The following is a 15,423-nucleotide window of genomic DNA, read 5'->3' as shown; positions in this document are numbered from 1 at the left end:
GGAAGAGATGGGTCATGGTGTAAGCGACTTAACGCCCAAGGGTAAAACGACAAGGCTATATCGATTTTGCCCTGAACTTTCTATCCAGTAAAAGTATACCTTCATGTACTATATAAATAATCGTTGCTTGTCGCTCAACGTTCAAATGGAAGGGCTGTAAATAGTCACAGACTTGTCGGGGGCACAAAAGTCGACAACACTATATAGGGAAACATAAATTCCCTCTTCATGTGTTTATTGAATCGTGGAATGTACGGAAACTTCCGTAAAAATGTCCTCGAACTTCTCTCCACTTTGCTTGTCTTTTTGTTTATTTTTAAAGCGAACTTACTTCGTTTAATTTTTCACATTTATTTTCTTACTATTTATTACAGTTACAAAAAATGCAAGCTTTTAAGCGCCAATAATTTTTTTGTTATACAGTCGAATCTCCCATAAGTTAATTCTGGTGGGGGTTAACTTATGAGAGAATTGCCGCGTAAGGAGAAATAGTTGCGCAGTGACCTATTGCGCATGGCGGTCAATTTCAAAATATATGTTTGAAGTCTTGTGAAGTAAATGAGTTATTAGAAATGTTTGAATATTTAATTTAATATAAGTTTAGTTGACTGTGAAAAACATTGTCGGTACATACTTGTATTATTCTTTTAACTACTTTTATTAATTTTATAAATCATGGACGGAATTTTATTCATGATAAAATATTATTTGAGTTAATTGGAAATATTATTAAGGAATTAATATTCGTAAATGATGCAGCTACATCAGTGAAACAATTATTTAATAATTAAATTAAATTAAAAAAAAACAAAATTCAATTAAATTAAAAGAAAATTCTTTTAAACATGAATCGAATGTTTTTATTCTAGGTAGTGGTACAAGATGTTAATTACACGTTTTAGAAGAACATTGTTAAACATCGCAGACATACATGTTAACTTGAGAACTAAAAATAACATAAATTGAAATCAATTTTTATTATACATAATTATAATTCAAATAAACTGTATTTTTAAATTTAAATAACGAAAATATATATTTTAACTTCCTATTTAAAAATAAAATAGAATATTGAGATTTTTTAAATTAGTATTTTTTTTAAATTAAAAATCTTTTTTGACAGTTTGTCAAATTCAACATATTTTTGTACATTAAAAGTAGTCAGTCTCGTGGAGTCTTGAAAGTACATAAAACTTTAATTTTTAACAAGTTATGTTATGTTTATGTGTCAGCCATCTTGGCACCACTATGCGCATGTGTAATGACTAAAGTTTTTTTTTAGGTAGATGGGGTACGTGATAGGGGAAAATTAACTTATGGGAAGTTAACTTATGGGAGATTCGACTGTACCGAATTTGTATATTTTGATTAAAATGTTTTGCTACCTAAGCAGCACGTAATATGACCTGAATATCACTGTAATATTACGCTTGATATTCATAATATTACGTGTATTATTACAGTGATCTGACATTTAGATTACAATGTCCGCCTGGTGAAAATATTACACCGTCCGACAAAATTCAACTTTTTTTTGACCTACAAAACAATTCAACATTTTTGGAAACTAGGACCCAAAAAAAATACCCGAGTCTAACCGTTTTGCTAGATCAAGTCATTTGTGGTTTTTAGGGGTGAAAACAGCCCATAAATAAAAAGTGACAAGATATCTTTTAAAAATTATTAATATTTTATAAAACTTGGTATCTGGGGGTTTTCGGGGTCGCTGATTATTAATCTGATGTCAGATTTTCAAAATTCAAAATGGCGGATTCAATATGTCGGTCAAAATTTTAAAAAGTTATTAAATTTTTTTTAAACCTTGGTATCCAGGGGTTTTTTGGGTCGATGATGACGAATCTGATGTTAAATTGTCAAAATTCAAAATGGCGGATATAAAATAAAAAAATTAATAACTTTTTAAAAATTTGATCGCCATATTGGATCCGCCATTTTGAATTTTGAAAATCTGACATGAGATTAATAATCAGTGACCCCAAAAACCCCCAGATACCAAGTTTTATAAAATATTAATAATTTTTAAAAGATATCTTGTCACTTTTCATTTAGGGGTTGTTTTCACCCCTAAAAACCACAAACGACTTGATCTAGCAAAACGGCCAGATACGTGTATTTTTTTGGGTCCTAGTTTCCGAAAATGTTAAATTTTTTTGTGGGTCAAAAATTGTGTTGGACGGTGTTACAAAGATTCATCTGATAGAATACTCATTTAACAGAATATGAATGTTGCAGAACTTTCATTAAACAGAACAAATTCATTGTAAAGTTTATAATTATGCTTTTTAACAATGGTTTTGTTCTGTTCAATAAAAGTTCTGCAACATTCATATTATGTTAAATAAGAATTCTAACAGGTGAGATTTCTGTTAAGTAATAATTCTGTTAGATTAAATTATGTCCAATAGAATCTCTGCTATTCGAAAGTTCTGTTATAGACCGAGATATTTGTACCTGAAAATTCTGTTGGATGAAAATTCTGTCCAACAAAAAGTATGTTACCTACACTGTTAAAAATGTTTGTAGTTTTAATATACCTAAAGTACTAAAATTTAAGAAACTGGTATATTAGAGTGTAATTCATATACAAAGTATATTAAATTTTGTCACTGAAAAAAATTCAAATAAAAAAATTGCATTTTACTCAATTTATACATGTTCTTGTGTACAAAATAAGGTTTTTATTAATAAAGCAAAGTAATTTCTTTCATGTAAATACAAGTTTAAATCAATTTACATTGTAAAAATGCATATAATTTGACATTTATAGTACTTAACCTAAATGTCACATATAAGTATTAAAATTCTTGTATTTAGAATGTTTTTTTGAAAAATTCTCCCCTTATGAAACATTATTTGGACATAAACAACACAATAGTTAAAGAATTACGCACTGTTGTTTTAATTTCAAATAAATTTTCAATATCAAGGAAATAATGACCGTTTGGTGAAATAGGCATCTACAGCCGCCATGTTGTCACTTTAAATTTAATATACATGTATCTTAGATTTCAATACCTGTAGTGCATATTCGCTTCATACGCATGTATATTAAATCTAATACAGATTTTTCTAACAGTGTAGTACTTATGTTTAACAGAAATTCTGTCAAATTAAATTTATGATACATTAATTTCAAGGAAATGAGAAATTGACTAGAAAATCGAAGAATGTTTGGTATTATAAATTTGTACAGTTTTGTGAAAAATACAAAAAAATAATAACGAACATGTACTCGAATTTTTAAACGTGAGACATAAGAGATGATTTTACATCAAAGGACGATAATAGTTTTCATGGCTAGTTAATTTTTATGTAAAGTGAAAGGATAATACATTTTGTTTCCGCTAACAAAGCTCGGTCTATAATAGAATGCTTTATAATGAACATAATAAGTTTGAGCTCTCGTGTTTTAAAATTCTATAGAGTAAAAATACTTTTCCTGGTAAGCTCATTTAAGTATATGGGCATATCTCTAGAACTTTTAAATTTTATGTTATCGCTCATTATGATACCTTAAGAATTTTTTAAATAATTTTTCAATACCATAATTTGACCAATTATAGGGCTTTTTAAATGTATCATGCGTTATATAATTTTTTTAATTATGTAGGAAATGACGAACGTAAGTTAAAGTGGTGAAATCGACAGTTTCTAGTGTGTGATATTGACTGTTTTTTTTAGTTTATAGACTGTAACGTTTTTAACGAAACATTGTGTGTCTTGTGGCTTGCAATAGAAGTAGGTGGGAGTGTAAAGAACTAAAAAATCCATGAAACAATGATGTGCCTGAAATTGAATAAAAACTATGTAGCTTCAAACTTGCGAGACAACTTTTTCAAAATTTCTACAAGTTAGCAGTTAAACTGATATAACTTTTTTAACGAAGGTTTTTGAGTAACGGCACAACGGGATTATATTATCTACCTAATAAGAAGTAATTTGAACCCATACAGGAATGTGTGCCTCCTTTACACAAAAAATGCAATGACTTCAAACATTAAATTTTAAAACGTAACTCAAATCAAAATACCACAGAAAACTAAAAGGTATTAAAATAAGCTGCAACGCTTCTTATTTTAATCAAATTTTTCTTATTTTAATCCATTTTGGTATTAAAATAAGTAAAAATGGATTAAAATAAGAAGCGTTGCAGCTTATTTTAATACCTTTTAATTTTCTGTGACCACATATTTGAAAAGCACATGTTGAATTTTGCTTCTAAATGCTCCTAACTCATTGTAATCTCTTCTCATGCATTATAAAAGTATACAGAAAAATAGTTAACCTTTGCACACTTCATTAAAACTGTATAATTAATAATGAATATAAACCTAAACTGTCTGACGCATAGTTTGTGAAGAAAAGTAAGTATTAACTAATAGATGTGTTTAAATCTGGCTGATATTTCTCACTCGAAGGTTTTTGGGGTCGCTGCGACTACTAATCTGAATTTTAAATTTTCCAAAATTCAAAATGGCGAATCCAATATGGCGGACGACTTTTTAAAAAAGTGATCCCATTGGCCTCAAATTTGTTACTTGGGGGTTTTTATGTCGCTGATTATGAATCTGAACTTTATTTTTCAAAATTCAAAATGGCGGATCCAATATGGCGGACGACTTTTAAAAAAATTGATCCAATTGGCCTGAAATTCGTTACTCGGGGGTTTTTTGTGTCGCTGACTACGAATCTGAACTTAGTTTTACAAAATTCATAATGGCGGATTCAATATGGCGGATGACTTTTTACAAAATTGATCCCATTGGCCTAAAATTTGTTACTCGGGGGTTTATGGGGTCGCTGATTACGAATCTGAACTTAATTTTTCAAAATTCAAAATGGTGGATCCAAAATTGCAAACAAAATTTTTTAAAAAATTTTTTAAAAAATAATTTTAAAAAATTCAAAAATTGTTATAAACTACATTTACTTATGACTTAATGCACAATAGGCCATAAAATTTTTGAAACTGTAGCATTAAATCATTTTAAAGGTGGTAGCGACACAAAAAACCCCCGAGTAACAAATTTCAGACAAATTCGATCAATTTTTTTAAAAGTCGTCCGCCATATTGGATCCGCCATTTTGAATTTTAAAAAACTAACGTCGCATTTGTAATCAGCGACCAAAAAAATCCGCGAGTTACAAATTCCAGTCAGTTTTAAACACATGTAGAAATTTTGGGCAGGTTTTTTGCAATAAGGCCCACTGTGATGCTTAACAATGTGTAAAAATGAGTTACGCAAATTTTTTTATAGTATTTGATCAATACTGAAGACAATAAAATTTGTTTCACGAATGTGCCCTGAAAAAAAAATTAATTTTTCTAATATCTCAAAGTTTAAAAGTTCTAGAGATATGCCCATATATATGTATATGAGGTATTCGACGAAAAATCACACTATCTTGGATTTGCGTCTTCATTTTTTTAAAACTTTTTTTTTCTTTTAGTACTAATTCAGATTAGCTTTCATGATTTTCATCCATTTTTTTAGTAAACCGTTTAAAAGATATGAATTTTTCAAAATTTTAATAATTTTTTATTTTTTAATACTCATAACTTTCTTAAAAATGTATCAATTTTAAAAGTATTTTTTGTTTACTAGGTAAAATCTGTAACATTTGTAAAAAGTTTAGGATTAGTTTATTATTTAAAAATTATATATTTTGTTAAATTTTTATATTTATATTTATTAAATTTTGGTTAAATTTTGGTTAAATTTTGGTTAAATTTAACAACTTAATTTTAATTTAACAATTGTTGTTAAATTTAACAAAAATTTAATAAATATAAAAATTTAACAAAATATATAATTTTTAAATAATAAATATATTTTCTTTATTCAATTTTTGTACTAAACATTTAACAAAGATTTAATTTAAATTTTCAAGCAAATTTTACGATAAACCTTTATATAATAAAATTATTGGCCTATAATTACTGACGCATTTTTTATCAAGGCTTTTGTAAATGGGAATTACAATTCCTTTTTTCCATTGATAGGGCAATACATTGCAAGCCAAAGACTTGTTGAATAATATATGTAATGGTTTTGTGAAAGCTGAACAACAACTTCTTATTAGGAGGGGGGTATGTTGCCAGGCCCTGTACCTTTTCTCACATCCAAGACCTTGATTTTACCAGAGATTTGTTCACAAGATATAATTAAGTTTTGTAGATCTATTGATGCGTATGAGGGGAATACAGAGTCGGTAGATGTTACATTATTCGTTGTGTAGACAGATTTAAAAAATTTTGCAAAGAGATTACTGATATCACTATCATCATCATATGCATCATCATTGAGATACATAGTTTGCGGGTATCGCATGTTGTTACGTACAGATTCTATACATATATAACCTTAAATTTTTCTATTTAAAAATTTTTTCAATTAAAAAAAAAATTTTGGAAAAAAGACGATAAAATTTTTTTTTTTGGGTATTTTTTAAAATCCTTTGGTCAGATTTAAGATATTAATATGATAAATGAGCCTACCAAATTTTATTTAAATCCATTAAAACATGTTAAAGTTATCGTCTAAACAAAAAAGAGATCCACTCACACACACATACATACATCCGGACAATTGATCAGGATCTCATATAACATGTTTCTATATAGAAAAAAAATTTGATTTCGCCACTTTGAAAAGTTTTATAAACGAAAGGACTACAAAGCTTCCTCCCCGAGGAAGCAAAATGAATGGATCGTTAAAATATTCTCCTAAATTAAATTTTAAATGCTTGGCACTCCTTATTTCAATGCCTCAATGAGTTTTTCAGGCATTAGCGGATAATTTTCATATAATCTATAATGGAGTAAAAATAAGAAAGAGGAAAAACTAAAATGTTTCCAATTTAGAAAATTGCGTTCTTTAAATTTAAAATAAGCATTTAAATTTTTTTTCATACATATTGACTTATTCGGGCTTATTTAAAAAAGGTGATTAAACGAAAATTATAGCGAATTCGATTGGAATTGAATTGAACATAGTTATATTCCAAAAACTCGAAATTTCGGAAAAAACGTGTCCCCCCTTAACTTTCACAGTTTTGGAGCTAGAATGTGTAGATTTCACGAAAAATATAGCTAACCCTTTTGAAATTGATTTAAATATTGCTTCGCTACAAAAACTCAAAATTCCTGAAAAAAGCTCAGAATTACTTTTATCTTAACTTTAACAATATTTTAGTCAACAATCTCAAATTTTGAACATATATAAGAGAGATTCTTTTTCAATCGCCCAGCCCAAAAAGTCAATGTTCTGGGATTGGCTTCATACTTTGGTAAATTGTTGTCCTATATGATAGTAATAAATCCCTAAAATATAAACTCATTAAAAAATATTTTTGTAGAAAGTAGAGGGGGTTAAAGTTTTGACGTTAAGGGTAACATTGTCATTTTCAAATCCTTATAACTATGACAAAAGTTAATGGATTTTAATTTACCTATAATGAATTTTAATGCATTTTTCACGTACTTTTCAAAAATGTATACGAAATTAAAATAAAAAATTCACCCTTTTTTTCAAAATCAACCCTTAATTTTCAATTCTCACCCCTTCGGGTATTTTTTTTTTTTTTAATTATTTTTATTGGAAAGCTGAGGTTTATTCCCATAAGCTATGTAAATATGAAAGTGGGATAACAATAATTTTGTGAGAAACATAATATTAAAGTAGGCGGTGCCTACCTAAATCGTCGAAGATGATGATCTTCAGGTATACCCGTTATCGGCGACCTGGTTGTCCATGTTTTGAGGATATTTTCTCAAACCTCAAATATGAATGTCAAAACTATTAAAAAAAAATTCGAGATTAATTCTCGGCGATGATCCGAAATTATACCAATCATCGGCAACCTGGTTCTGTAGATAAAAAATTACCATGGATTATTGTGTGGTTGTTAGGTCTGAATGTGCATAAAAAATTTCAGTCCTCTAGGACATCAGCAAATCGTTTAAATTAAATTTTAAAATTTCATATTTTGAATTTTGCAAAACAAATTGTTTATAACAATAACACTGGTATTAAAAATATTATTTAACCATACAAATCGTATTCAGCATAAAAAATACATAAGGAACACTTATCTAGGTCCTTTGAAATATAAAATGTTTCAAGAAATCTATTTCAATAAGTAGTAAAACTTAAAACGCGTTTTTTTCGAAAAGTTGATTTTGGTCGATAGCACCGTTTTCTCAGACCCGGTCACATATGTAATATATTACATAATATTGTAAATGATAAAATTAATAATAATTATTACAATAATTATAATTATAATAAATTATAATAATTATTATTACTTTTAACATATTAATTATTTTATTAATTAATTTTAAAAATTATCGATGGCTTTGCGGAATGTGATTATTAAATTGAAAATAATTTTTGTTCATTTGATAGACAATCTCAACCCTGTAGAATGCAGAGAGCTGTTACTGAAGTTAACAGAAATAATATAGGTGCGTACAACGATGGGTACTTATCTTTGCGTCGATAGCGCGGGTGCACCGCCTTCTTTAATATTATGTTTCTCACAAAATTATTGTTATCCCACTTTCATATTTACATAGCAAATGGGAAAAAACATCAGCTTTCCAATGAGAATAAAAAAAAAAAAAAAAATTCCCGAAATGGTCAAAATCGAAAAATAAGGGTTGATTTTGAAAAAAGGGGTCAAAAATTTTTTTTTAAATTTCGTATAAATTTTTAAAAAGTACGTGAAAAATGCATTAAAATTCATTATAGGTAAATTAAAATCCATTAACTTTTGTCATAGTTATAAGGATTTGAAAATGACAATGTTACCCTTAACGTCAAAACTTTAACCCCCTCTACTTTCTACAAAAATATTTTTTAATGAGTTTATATTTTAGGGATTTATTACTATCATATAGGACAACAATTTACCAAAGTATGAAGCCAATCCCAGAACATTGACTTTTTGGGCTAGGGCGATTAAAAAAGAATCTCTTATATGTATATATTTACAAGCAAATTGAAAGAAAATTATAGGAAAACTTTTTTTTAATATATATAAACATTTAAATAATCGTGAACGGAACTCTGGGTAAGCGAGTGTAACTCGCACTTGACCAATTTTTATTTATTTATTTTTTTAAATCATATTGGGTTTCCGTAACATTAGAGAATACTGCGTATACTATTGTGACAACGTTGATTTCTGGTATATTATTAGGGGAAAAATGGGATCAATATAAATAATGGAGCGTCGGTCACGTTCGCACATTGTATTGCTTTTTGTGTCGCAATAATTGTTTGACAGTAAGGTGTAGAAGGACATATTGTGATTTAACAAACATAAGTAAATATTTATGAAAAAAGTTATTTTTGTACATACAAATTAAATATACTGACTGTAGTGCATTGAATTTAATGAATATAAATATTCAAATTAACAAAAATTAAAATAATCTTTTTCTCATATTCGTAACAATTGCTATTTATTATGTTTTACTTTTTAGGGTTTCGTGGCAACGTGCATGAGTAAGAGAAAGAAAATTCAAATTTGAATTTACTATCTCTATTACTCTTATACGTTGCCATGACAACTCCTGCAGGCAGGCAGACAGCCTCGAGGTGAGATTGTACTTTGAGCTGTACACTCGTACTGAATTTTTCTTATTTTTGTATCCATTTATATTTAGGTAATGGATTTTTTCACTTTTCACTCCTTACTTAATTCCTACTGCTTCTACTCTTTCTTCTTTTCATTTTCTTTTTTAAATACAGAAGTAAAAGTTGATACTTTATGAGAAAAAAGTTTTCCATTTGTAGATAAATTTTCGCTATATATAATTTAAACTTGAACAATTCAAAGTTTTTGTGTCAGTAATTGGAAAAAAATTTATCTTATATGTTAAAAGGAGGTAAAAGAGATTTGAAGAGACTTGCAAGAAAGGTTTTTAGGGTGGCTAGTCAATTTCAAGCTTCAGTTAGCAGCAACTTAAGTGAAAACTGGAAAATTGACCTTGATTTTGTGCTCTTATTATATAAGAATTTTTCAAAATGTTACAGAGAATTTATGCTTTTTATAACTATTTGTTTTAAATTATTAACTATCTTTATTTTTCTAAAACAAATTACGTCAATGCAATGTCGGATCAAGTTCAACTTGTCTTAAATTTTCTATTGTATTTAAATATAAACTACAACTACAATTAAGTTTTTGTTTGTTCGAATTTTTCGTACGAATTTTAATTTTACATGACAAAAGTCTAAATTGAATAAATTATTATTTTATATAACTCCGATTTTATGTAAAAAAATTTCACGTGCGTTTTTACTCTACATATGTTGTGTCGATAATGTAAATTTAAAATAAGTTTTTTGATTTTTTTATTCACAAAATGATAGTTACTGCAAAATTACTCGTAAAATATAAATAGCAATTTTTTCGCAATAACGTGAAATCATATTTATTTTTAGATTAAAAATGTATTTTAAAAATTAGTGAAAAAATGACATAAAAATTCACGCAAACATTTACTAAATCTAGAAGTGCAGAAAAGAATGTTAAGATTCTTTAATAATTTTACTTAAAACTTTCATAAAGGAGTTTTCTTTGTATAATACTTTTTTTGTCTTTTAATAAAGGAAAAAATTTCCCGTGATATAAGAGGAAAAGTTGATCTCTATAAAACAGTGGGAACAGAAAAAATGATGCGATAAGGTGATCTTAGAAAAATGCTAGAACTAATTATCTCCCATTCGTATCTTGACCAAAGGGATTTAAATATAAAATTGGGAAGCAAATTTTTTTTCAGAAAAGTAGAAAAAAATCTTCTTAAAGGTTGTTCTACGTTCTCCATTTCTTACATAATAATAATAAACCTAGATTTATCTTTTATCATTCACCCTTTTTTGCAGGAAGAAACATTTCTAACAGATATTTATACTTCAAGGCTGCATGTGCTCATATTTTTTTCATTTAATGAAAGTTTTTGACTGGAAATGTTCGATAAGGGAAAAAAGTAAAATGGAGGACAAAGATTAAAAAATTTTTACTACCCACATTCACGAAAAACATGATATATTTTTGCGCATATCGATGGGATAGTGGAAAAAAGGACACGTCGAAAAAACTGTTTCAGAGCGTAAATTTGATTAGTAAACTTGCTAATAAAGTTCTTATTATTTATAATATATATTAATCAATTTATTGAATCATAAATAATAAATACTCGCAAAAAAATTGAATAAACTTCTTCAATTATTACGTTTCTTAACGCGTTTAAATTTTTTTCTTCAAATTCTTTCAATTTTATATAGAAATTTCAGTTGAAAAAAATAAGCATTTTACTATGGATATTGTAGTATGGATTCAAATTAAGTTACAAATTACACAGGTCAACAATGATTTTGATACGGCAAATTTCATAGCAGTTTCTGATAGGTTTTTTATGATGAACAGGAATCCGTAAACGAAAAGTTCTTATTAGCTCTAGTTTTTGAGAAAAACGGCTTTAAAATGTTAAGAAATCGCGTTTTCGGTAAACTTTTAGTAGGGGAGACCGGGGTTACTTGGCGCACTTTTTACTCTTTGTTGTGTAACTCATTCATTTTTGCTTTTTTAAAAAAGATATTGTGTAGAAAACTTGTTGTATCATCTCAGCTTTAATTTGAAAAAAGGAACTTGCAATGTATTTAATACTTTTCTTTTTATACCACTTTATTTGAAGCTGTGTAAAGCGCACCAAGCAACCCCGGCCCTGGATAGCGTGGCGCAGGAGTGAAATTAATTAAATTCTATGATTTAAAGTTTAAACAATATAAGACTTAACAAAATAAGTCTTGTACTGTAATTTTACAATAAAATTATTTTCAAAATTAGAAAATTTCATTTACAGGGGAGTGACACCTTTGATCCAAAAAAAAATCGATTTTTTTTGCTTAAACGATACTTTATAATGTGTAGAATAGAAATTATATCATGAGAAGTAATTTCGAAGTTATTTTATGTGAAAAAAATTGAAATCTGCAGAAGGTGTCCAGAGCGCTTCGAGTGCTTGTCAAAACTTTAAACGTGTTTTTATTTTCTCGAAATGATATTTTTCAAAACGGTGGGCAGTCTAGTTCGAACAGATTTAATCGGTTTGATTTCGGTCAAAGTTTTTTTTAATCGTTATTTACTAATGTTTTAGAATACGTAGCGGATTTTTTTTGGTTTGTTTGTTTTTTTGGCAATAGAGTTTTTGAAGAAATTCGCCCTAAAAATCGACTTTTTTCTTCAAACATCTGCCAAATCCACAAATAGTATATTACATTATAAGGGCATAAAGTCCGAATTTAAGGCTTTCGACTGTTCATCCCGTGTAAAGTATATTATTTTTCTTTATATACGTCGAAAGTACACACAATAATTCACTAATAAAAAATATTTTAATTGCGTATTCCATTTGACAGCCGGCCATCTTTTACTTTTGCTCCTCGCTTCAACGCCTCTAACGGACACTCTGGAAGCTCTGACTTTTTCTCTGTCTCTCTCTTTTAGTCAAGTCTCTGCTGGTCGGGGCACGCATCGAAAAAAGCAAAGAAAATACAAATATAACTCCAAATAAATTCAAATTTTTCAGGATATTTTATTTATTTTTATAATATGCACTGACACATACAAATGACTGTAAGAGAGAGGGAATTAGAGAATGAGAGAGAGAGAGACAGCGAGAAAAAAAATCAGCTGACAGCAGTTGAACTCGGTTCTGTTGGGTTAAAATCGCGATGAATTACCGACCGAGCCATTTACAAAAGTATTTTTGCTCCCGCTATAATAGATGGCGCACGTGTGCATTAAGAAGATTTGTCCATTGCTATAGCAAAGGAAAATTGTTGGACATTCTGCTGGGAAGTCGATGCGGTAGATACGTGCTTTCGACCGAGGTATAAAGTGAAAGGAGATCAACTTTGGCGCCCTCTATATGCAACAAATTGAAACTTTTTTTTAAGTATAGATATATCTTTGTAAAATTATAAAGTTAACAAATAAAGTCCTCGAAACCCAATTTTGTTTACCTTACTCCTGTGTCTTAAAAAAAATCATGAAAAACAGGTTCAAAATAGACCTCAAAGGTGTTACCCCTACTGAAAATTTTCATATAGGATCTTATATAGGATCTCACATAAATTCATATATTAAAATCCACATAAAATCCTATGTGTCAGGTAAGAAACTATATAGGATCCTATGAAAAATCATATAGGAAATTGAGACATGATTTGAAGTAGGATTCGATGTAAATTCTTATAAACGTATTCTTAGGTAATAAATTATGTAAATTCCTATGTGAAATCCTACAATTTTTTCTGGTCACATTTTTTCCTTCAATTTCTTATGTCAATTTCCTTCGTGTTTTATCACTTAAAAACATACCAAAATTCATTGCTCAATCCTTAACCAGAAATTTTCCTATATCAAATCATACATCAAATCTTTTTTCGATTCTTGAATAAAAAATTATTACAAATAATCTGACATGAAATCATATTGAAAAGCCTTACGTGAGATCATATATATGATTGATTTGAACATAAGAAATCATATAGGATTTCATGTAGATTCTGAAATATTTATATTACAGATTTCACATAGAATTATATAAAGGAAACAATATAGGATTTCATATAGGAATTTTCAGTTGGCAGACGGCAGTTTATAAAAATTAAAAATTATTTAATTAAAAATCAAATAATATTACTGCAATTCATCTGAAAAGAAAAGAAATTGTGCTTTGCAATACACCTTCTGAGTTAGAGTTTCAGCTTTTATATAGTATTCAAGACTGATCTCAACTGTGAGAAAAAAAATTATCACCATCTGGCGGCTTAAGAGTGGAACTATGATGGTCTACATCTATATTGGAATTTCCCATATAATTATTATTATTCTATAATAATAATTCATTCCTTCATTCATTCAGATTTTCTTAGTACTTGAATTTTCTCATTATTATTAGATTATATATCTTTACTTTGATAATTAGGGTTCTCGAAGGTTTCTACCTGAAATTTGTTTTGTCAAAACAGCTTTCGGTTGAGGGTTTGTAAGATGGTCGATGACCTTTTAAATACTGTCCTAAAAGGTGAAATTGTGTCCCCCACTTTACCAGCCCGGTTCTAACAATCACTATGTGGTTATATGTACTGGAGAATAAAAAGCAAGAAGAAAATTTTTGGTGCCAGCACCTTTGGGTTAAATCGATTTACAACAAATCATGTAGGTTTATTGAATTGAACTAAAATTATATAACTTTTGAATATTAACATTTATTACTATTGGAGCAATATATGCTCGTAATCGTGAACTTCTGAGGATAACTAATATATCAAAATAAATTAAACAATGTTTATATTTAAAAATTTTATAATTTTTTTGAAAAACTCATTAAACGTCATAAAATAATATTGTCATCAAGCCCGAGAACGACACACAGGCCCACCGCTGTAATTGACTTACTCGAGGTCTGAGCCCGGGACAGGCTGATAGAGTGAAGGTATACCACTTCCCTTTACAGGACCCAATCCGTGATCGCTCGATTCGTCCAAACAGCCTTGGGCTGAGGGAAAAAATTTTTATTATTGTATATGTGATATAGATGATAACCGTTTAATTCTTATGAGTGGAAGTGGTGTATCCATACTTAACTTACCAACACCTATCCCCGAGGATGCCACTCAGGCCTACCGTAATATCTGCCTCACGCGAGAACTTAACATAGGCCCGGGTTGGAAGAGTGGGGGTATAACACTTCTCCTCAATGGAGTGAAACGGCTACTGATGATGTAAGATAAACATAGAGTAATCGTCTACCGTTGCAACAACATTGTAGTAGTGTCGCTAAAAAAAGCTTCTAATAGTCTCAGGTAACTTAACTTGATTATTATATAGTTTATAATACTTTTCTGCAATTTGTCGATCAATAACTTACTTCATGTGTTGAATCTTCTTATATTTGTCTTTTTCAGTTTTGAATTGGGCTTAAAAAATAAATTCCTATTTTTGTACAGTATTAATAATTATATATGTCTTTTGAGGATAAAACATTGATTATTGAATAATTTTTTTATGCATAAAATATGGATATTACATAATATTGGTATAGAAGATGTTTCTTTTGGTTGTCTTAAATGTTTCATATAAAAAATACTTTAATCCATTTAGTTTTTTTGGTATTGGATAACATTGGAATTAAAGATATTACGATTTTGAGAATAAAGAAAGATATTGGATAACATTGGTATTGAATATATTTTGATAATGCAACAAAAATATTGATTGTTTGATAATAGTGGAAGCTGGCTTTTGGAAAAAGTTTTTGGTATTGGATAATTTTAGCATTAAAGATATTTGGATTTTAACGATAAAAAATTATATTGG

At 28.5% G+C, this 15,423-nt stretch overlaps 1 protein-coding gene across 2 annotated transcripts in view; it reads right to left on the bottom strand.

Annotated features, from left to right (window-relative positions):
* Window positions 1–15,423, bottom strand: part of LOC127285397 (43 kDa receptor-associated protein of the synapse homolog) — a 305,412-nt gene that overhangs the window by 130,823 nt on the left and 159,166 nt on the right. The gene's annotated exons all lie outside the window — the stretch shown is intronic.

The sequence above is a fragment of the Leptopilina boulardi genome, unplaced genomic scaffold (genome assembly GCF_019393585.1).
Source record: "Leptopilina boulardi isolate dan_hultmark-lab unplaced genomic scaffold, ZJU_Lbou_2.1 LbouV2_332, whole genome shotgun sequence".
NCBI classification, from domain to species: Eukaryota; Metazoa; Arthropoda; class Insecta; order Hymenoptera; family Figitidae; genus Leptopilina; species Leptopilina boulardi.
This window is presented reverse-complemented; position numbering and strand designations above follow the sequence as displayed.